Source organism: Lagopus leucura, unplaced genomic scaffold, assembly GCF_019238085.1.
Source record: "Lagopus leucura isolate 7727_CA_CO unplaced genomic scaffold, USGS_WTPT01 34839-0_obj-0_obj, whole genome shotgun sequence".
Lineage (NCBI taxonomy): Eukaryota > Metazoa > Chordata > Aves > Galliformes > Phasianidae > Lagopus > Lagopus leucura.
The window spans coordinates 1-7,014 of NW_024968002.1; the positions used below are offsets into that span (position 1 = coordinate 1).

The following is a 7,014-nucleotide window of genomic DNA, read 5'->3' on the forward strand; positions in this document are numbered from 1 at the left end:
CTCTGCTCACTTCCTCGCTGTCCCAGCTCCAACCCCTTCCTGTGCGCCTCGATATACAACCCGGGCTGCAACACGCCTGGGAGCCGCTGCTCCCCTCGCTGCGGCCCGTCTGGCCCAGCAAACCCGCTGTGCTGGTGATACGGGTCGGCTTCCTCAGCAACAGCGATTCGTACGTTCATTTAAGAACCGATATATAAGTCGGCAAAGGGAATCCTGCCTTCGCGACAGAAAGCCTCCCGCTGCCACCCTCGGGCTCGCTGACCCAGACGGCAGCAGCGCCCGCCCCGCACAGCGCGGCACGCACGCAGCCCAGCCCAGCTCGTCCTGCGGCCACCCCCTGCCCCGCGCCGTCACGGCGGCGGCTCCGCCCAGCGGCCCGGCCCAGGCAGTCGTTGCAGCCCGACTGAGCCCGGAACTCCTCTTCCCTCACGGCCACGGACGGCTGCGTTCCGGCGGGACGGGACTCGGCCTTCGCTGGGCTCCGCTGCTCTGTGTTTCCCACGCCTCGCTCTCTTCTCCTTTCTTTTCCTTTCCTTTCCTCTCCTCTCCGGCGCTGTTGGTCTCTCCGAGCGGCGACGTTGGCGCTGAGTCACCTCCCGGGCTGCTGCTCCCGGCACATCCCGGGACGGCGCTCAGCCCTGCGGGCAGCTCTGGGCACAGACGGAGCCGTCGGAGCCGCCGGCAGGAGAACGGCCGACTCTTCCCAGCAGAGCAGGTGAGGCCGAGCGGGGCAGAGCACATCACCCTTTCCTGCCTCGCCCCGTGGCAGCGTGGGCGCGGCGTTTTCATTTGCCGTCCCGCGCGGTGCTGTGGAGGAAGAGCAGAGGATCGTCTCGGCGCAGTGCGCCATTCGCGCTGTACAGAACATCAGCAGAGGTGGTTCTCCAGCACGCTGCTCTGCTGGCAGCTGCCATCTGGATTCTCGTGGGAGACTTCGATTTCCCTAATCTGTGTTGGATACGTGGATACAGCACATAGAAGCAGTCCGGGAGGTTTCTAGACTGTGTGGAAGATAGCTGCCTTATGCAGCTGGTCCTACCAGGCTGGTGCCCAGCTAGACCTGGTCTTCGCTAACAGCGAAGGACTGGTGGGAGAAGTGAAGGCTGGGGACCGTCTTGGGCAGAGTGACCGTGGAACTGTAGAATTCTCCTTTCTTGGAGACGTCAATAGAGTGACCAGCAAAACCACTTTCTTGAACTTCCAGAGGGCGGACTTTGATCTGTTCAGGGCGCTTGTAGCATGAATCCCTTGGGAGTCGCTTCTCAAGGGTAAAAGGGTCCGGGAAGCCTGGATGCTCCTCAATCCACGGAGATCTTAAAGGCACAAGAACAGGCTGTGCTGAGTGCCGTAAGGTGAGCCATAGGGGAAGACAAGCAGTGTGGATGAGCCGGGAATTACTGGTGAGGCTCAGGGAGAAAAAGAGAGTCTGTGTCCTCTGGAAGAAGGGGCAGGCTACTTGGGGGGATTACCAAGGAGTAGCTAAGGTATCCAGGGAGAAAGTAAGGAAGGCAAAATCCCAACTTGAACTCAGGTTTGCCACTGCAGTAAAAGACAATAAAAAATCCTTTTATAAATATAACAACGGCAATAGAGGAACCAAGGATATTTCTCATTCTATACTTGATGCAGCAGAGAATGTGGTCACTGAGGACAAGGAGAGGGCTGAGGTTCTCAATGCCTTCTTTACATCTGCCTTTAGTAGCCAGATGAGTTGTCCACTGGGCTTTTTATGCCCTGAAGTCTGGGACCCTACTCAGAATATAGTCCCAACGATTCAGGTGGAGACAGAGAGAAGAGCTCCAGAGAGCTCCTCCTCCATCTGGACTGTCACAAGGCCATGGGACCGGATGGGCTGCACCCTTGGGTGCTGAGGGAGCTGGCGGGGGTGATTGCTGAGCCCCTCTCGGCCATCTATCAATGCTCCTGGTTAACTGGAGAGGTCCTGGAGGATTGGAGGCTTGCTGATGTGACTCCCATCTTCGAGAAGGGCCGTAAGGAGGATCTGGGGAACTACAGGCCTGTCAGCCTGGCCTCAATACCGGAGAAAGTTATGGAGCAAATCATCTCGGGTGAGATTGCACGGCACGTGCATGGTGTCCAGGGGACCAGGCTCAGCCAGCATGGGTTTGTGAAAGGCAGGTCGTGCTTGACCAACCTCATCTCCTTCTATGACTGGGTGAGCAGTCTGGTAGATGAGGGAAGGCCTGTTGATGTAGTCGACCTAGACTTCAGCAAAGCCTTTGACACGGTCTCTCACAGGCTTCTTGTGGGGAAACTGGCTGCCCATGGTCTGAAGAGGTTTACGCTTCTTTGGGTAAGGAGCTGGCTGGAGGGTTGTGCTCAGAGGATAGTGGTTGATGGAGGGAGGCCCTTCAGAGGGATCTGGACAAGCTGGATCGCTGGGCTTGAAGTGAATGGGATGAGGTTTAACAAGGCCAAGTGTTGGGTCCTGCACTTCAGCCACAATAACCCCATGCAGCGCTATAGGCTTGGGGATGAGTGGCTGGATGAGTGTGAAGAAGAGAAGGACCTGGGGATGTTGGTTGATGCTCGGCTGAACGTGAGCAGACAGTGTGCTCAGGTGGCCAAGAGGGCCAACAGCATCCTGGCCTGCATGAGAAACTGTGGCCAGCAGGAGCAGGGAGGTGGTCATCCCCTTTACTCAGCACTGGTGAGGCCGCACCTCAAGTGCTGTGTTCAGTTTTGGGCTCCTCTCTACAGGAAAGACGTTGAGGCCCTGGAGTGTGTGCAGAGAAGGGCAACAAAACTGGTGAGGGGTCTGGAGCACGAGTCTTATGAGGAGCAGCTGATGGAGCTGGGATTGTTCAGTCTGGAGAAGAGGAGGCTCAGGGGAGACCTCACTGCACTGTACAACTTCCTGAAGGGAGGCTGTGGTGAAGAGGTTTGGCCTCTTCTCCCAGACAATGAAGAGGACCCAGGGAAATGGCTGCAAGTTGTACCAGAGGAGGCTTAGGTCGGATATGAGGAAAAACTTTTTCTCTCAGACAGTGTTCAGGCACTGGGATGGCTGCCCAGAGAGGTCGTGGAGTCGCCGTCCCTGGCAGTGTTCAAGAGGTGCCTGGGTGAAGAGCTGTGAGATCTGGTTTAGTGCTGGTGGTAGCAGTGGTGATAGAAGATGGTAGGACCAGATGATCTTATAGGTCGTTTCGAACCTTGTGATTCTATGATCTGCGCTGAGGCTCGCTGTGTTTGTGTGCTGGGGCTGCATTCAGTGTTCTTCAGTGATCCAGGTATTTCTCTGCACCTCCTGTTGGATGGCCGTACCATTTCCTAACAGTTTTCTGCAGCTCTTTCCTGGGTAGCAGTCCTCTTTAGGCGTGCTTCCAGTCAACCAAAAGATCCCCCGGTTGGCACAGGCTGTCCTTGTTGTACTTCCTCATCTTGCTTCTCCACTCAGACCTCCAATAAAACTCCCTTTCCCATTTCTCGTCTATCACTGCTCAGTTTCTTTAACTGCAGCTAAATCGGACATCAGAACTTCCCCCCTGTGCAGCTGCAGCAATGCAGTATTGCTGTATGTCGCTTATTTTTGATTTGTGGAGAACCGTGGAATCATAGAATCCTAAGAGTTGGAAGGGGGCTCTGAGGCCATCCAGTCCAACTCCCTGCAGTGCACAGGGACAGCACAGCTCCATCAGGCTGCCCAGGGCCTGATCCAGTTTCTCTTTGAAAGTTTCCAGAGATGGGGCATCAACCATAATGCTAAGTAACCTCTTCCTGTGCCTTGCCACCCTGACTATCAAAGTTTTTTTGCTTATTCCTAACCTGAACCTCCCTTCCCTGAGCTTGAAGCCATTTCCGCTTGTTCTATCACCACAGACCCTGCTGGAGAGCCTGTCCCTTCTTTCCTGTAGCTCCCCTTGAGGTATTGAAAGGCCACTCTCAGGTCACCTCGCGGCCTTCTCTTCTCCAGGCTGCACAGCCCCAGCTCTCTCAGCCTGTCCTCCAAGGAGAGGTGTTCCACTCTGTGAATCATTTTTGTGGCCCTTCTGTGGACACACTCCAACAGTTCCATCTCCCTCCTGTACAGAGGGTTCCACATCTGGGCGCAGTACTCCAGGTGTGTCCTCATCACCGCAGAGTGGAGGTGCAGGATCACTTCCCTCACCCTGCTGGCCACGCTTCTTTTGATGCAGCCCAGGACACAGTTGGCTTTTTGGGCTCCACCAGTACCCCCAGGTCCTTTTTGGAAGGGCTGCTCTCAATCCTTGAATCCCCCTGCTTGTATAGGTAATGGGGGCTGCCTTGACCCAGGTGCAGAGCCTTGCACTAGAGTTGCTGAACCTCGTGAGGTTCACCTGGGCCCACTGCTCAAGTCTGCCTTGGTCCCTCTGGAAGCCATCCTGTTCCTCTGATGTGTCACTGCACACCACAGCATGGTGCTACCTGCAAACTTGCTGAGGGGACACTCAACCCCACTGTTGATGTCACTGAGGAAGATATATACTGAGGAATATCAGCCCCAGGACCGACCCCAGTGGGGCACAACTCATCACTGGTCTCTGTCCGGACATTGAGCCAGTGACCACAGCTCTGGATTCGATCCTGCAACCAGTTCTTCATCCACAGAATTGTCTGCCCGTGAAATCCCTCTCTCTTCAATTTGGAGAGAAGGAAGTTGTGGGGTACTGTGTCAGAGGCCTTGCTGAAGTCCAGATAAGTGACATCGGTAGCTCTTCTCTTGCCCATTGATGCAGTGACACCACTGTCGAAGGCTGCTATTTTGGCCAAACAGGATTTGCCCTTAGTGAAGCCGTGCTGGTTCTCCCCTACCGCCTCCCTGCTTTCCTTGTGCCTTAGCACTGCTTCCAGGAGGATCTGCTTCATGATCTTCCCCGGCACAGAGGTGAGACTGATGGGTCCGTAGTTCCCAAGGTCATCTCTGTTACCCTTTTTAGAAAGAGGTGTGACGTTTCCTTTTTTCCAGTCACCAGGGACTTACAGCTGATTGCTGCAACTTTTGTAATTTCATAGAGAGTGGCGTGGCAACCACATCAGCCAGTTCCCTCAGGACTCTGCGGTGCATCTCATCAGGACCCATAGACTTCTGCATGTTCAGGCTCCTCAGGTGGTCACAAACCTGATCTTTGCTTACAGTGGGAGGGACGTTGCTTCCCGGATCCCCTCCTACCCAACCAAATGTCCGAGGGCTGTGCAGTGGGCAGTTACCAGAGAAGTCTGAGGAAAAAAGTTGTTGAGTACCTCAGCCGCCTTCTTGTCTGTTGTTACCAGCCTGCCTGTGTTTCTCACTAGGTTGGTATGTCCTCCTGGACTTCCCTTTTCTGGCTGAGGCACCTGTGGAAGCCTTTCTTGTTCTTGTTGGCATCCCCAGCCACGTTCAGTTCAAACCGGGCCTCGGCTTTCCTGACCCCATCCCTATACAGGATGGCAGCTTCCTTATACTCTTCCCACAGTACGTGTCAGTGTTTCCACTGCCTGTGCATGCTCAGGTTCCCAGAAGGGAGTAGAGCTGGCCCTGACATTTGTGCCTTATTATTTATGGAAAGGACTTTGCCAGATATCATTAAAGACCGATTGGGATGAATGTAAGCATTTGTGCTGTCAGAACTTATTCACGGATCTCCATTTTCCTGGGACAGGTGGGGCCGATGCCTTCTGGGCTCTTTGTTCTGAGTTCAGGCCTTGCCATTTCTCTGGAGGTACATGGGGGAACTGGGAAGCTGTTTTCTTTTCCATGCTGACCCTGACAGTACAGGAGCTGAAATACTTTCCTTCCCTGTTACCTCATTTCTGGATCGCTACAATTAAACTGGAGATGATATCAGGAAGCTGTTGATGAACAGTGTCTTTGTGAACACCCAGCTGTAAGGCTTTTTTTTTTTTTTTTTTTTTTCCCTGAAATTGATTTCTCCTCCTTGGGAGATTTGTTTGCGATTCTTTAGCTTTATTCTCCTCTGCTTTAGTTTCTGTTCTCCGCTGCTGTTTACTTCTGTTCTCCTTTGCTTCATATGCAACTTCCAAACGTGGGACTTTGCAGATAACACCTCTCCACTCTCATCCTTGTATGGCCCCCAACGGCTTTGCCCCTTTGTCACTATCTATAATATACACTCCTAAGGCAGAAGCAGGTCTGTATTTATTGATGTAATTCTGATATGCTGTAGTGATTTAGCAGTGATGAAACAAGACTGGCAATGGCTGGATACACTTGGTTATTTCCTGCATAGAGGATAGGGTTACACACACACACCTACAGGAGAACTTCCTGTTGAGTCACGAGGCTCAGAGTAGTTCTCTTCCTATCTGAACTGTTCAAACCACAGATGTAAGGAGCCTGCAAGTGGCTGGATCCAGTCCTCATCCCAGGCTTGGTCAGGGCTTTTTGTGGAAGGAATCATGTCTCTCTAAGACATAACCTCAGAGGAGCTCTGATAGCTCCAAAGTAACCATGAGTCTCTTCCAGAATATCTCTGTCAGGAAGGAGTCTTGGCATCAAGGTGCAGGTGTGCAGGTGTGACCTCGAGAGACATCCCTACTTGAGGGGAGATCCCGTTGTGCAGCACACTGCTGTGCAGGAGAACTCGAAGGGCACCTGGGCTGCTCCCTGTTTTGGGGTAAGATGACAGAGTCCTTGCCATGCTTTGTCTTAGGCATACAGTCCGTGTGTCCTCAGCTGTTGAACTGAGTGTCAGCCGACAGTTCTTTCCGCCCCACAGTTTGAGACAGCTTTCAGATGGTTCATCTTTTAGCCAGAGTGTTACCAGTGCTGTTGCTGCTTGTGTTCCTGTGCAAGGCCTGCTGTGCCATCCCCCAGGCAGTGCCCTGCAGATGGGCTGTGGAGGGCTGGGCTGGGACAGGGACTGCTGTGTTCCCTCACAGCTCCCCTGCCATTTCTCTTGTCCCTGCAGGCTCCAGTTCAACTCCGCCTTCCAGCCATGATCATCTCAGCTACAGGAGAGCAGCAGATGGCCACAGCACATGTATCTCAGGTAGGGGCTGGGGGAAGCAGGCAGGAGAGGCCGAGGGGCGAGG

At 53.8% G+C, this 7,014-nt stretch overlaps 1 long non-coding RNA gene across 2 annotated transcripts; it reads left to right on the forward strand.

The window, feature by feature from the left end:
* Positions 1-376: 376 nt before the first annotated feature.
* On the forward strand, positions 377-6,972 carry LOC122193396. Of its 2 annotated transcripts, none has more exons than XR_006182884.1 (3): positions 377-715; positions 5,622-6,596; positions 6,891-6,972. It is a non-coding gene; the product is annotated as an uncharacterized LOC122193396 (long non-coding RNA). The 2 variants fall into 2 exon arrangements; XR_006182885.1 differs by having other exon boundaries at positions 6,446-6,596.
* Positions 6,973-7,014: the final 42 nt, after the last annotated feature.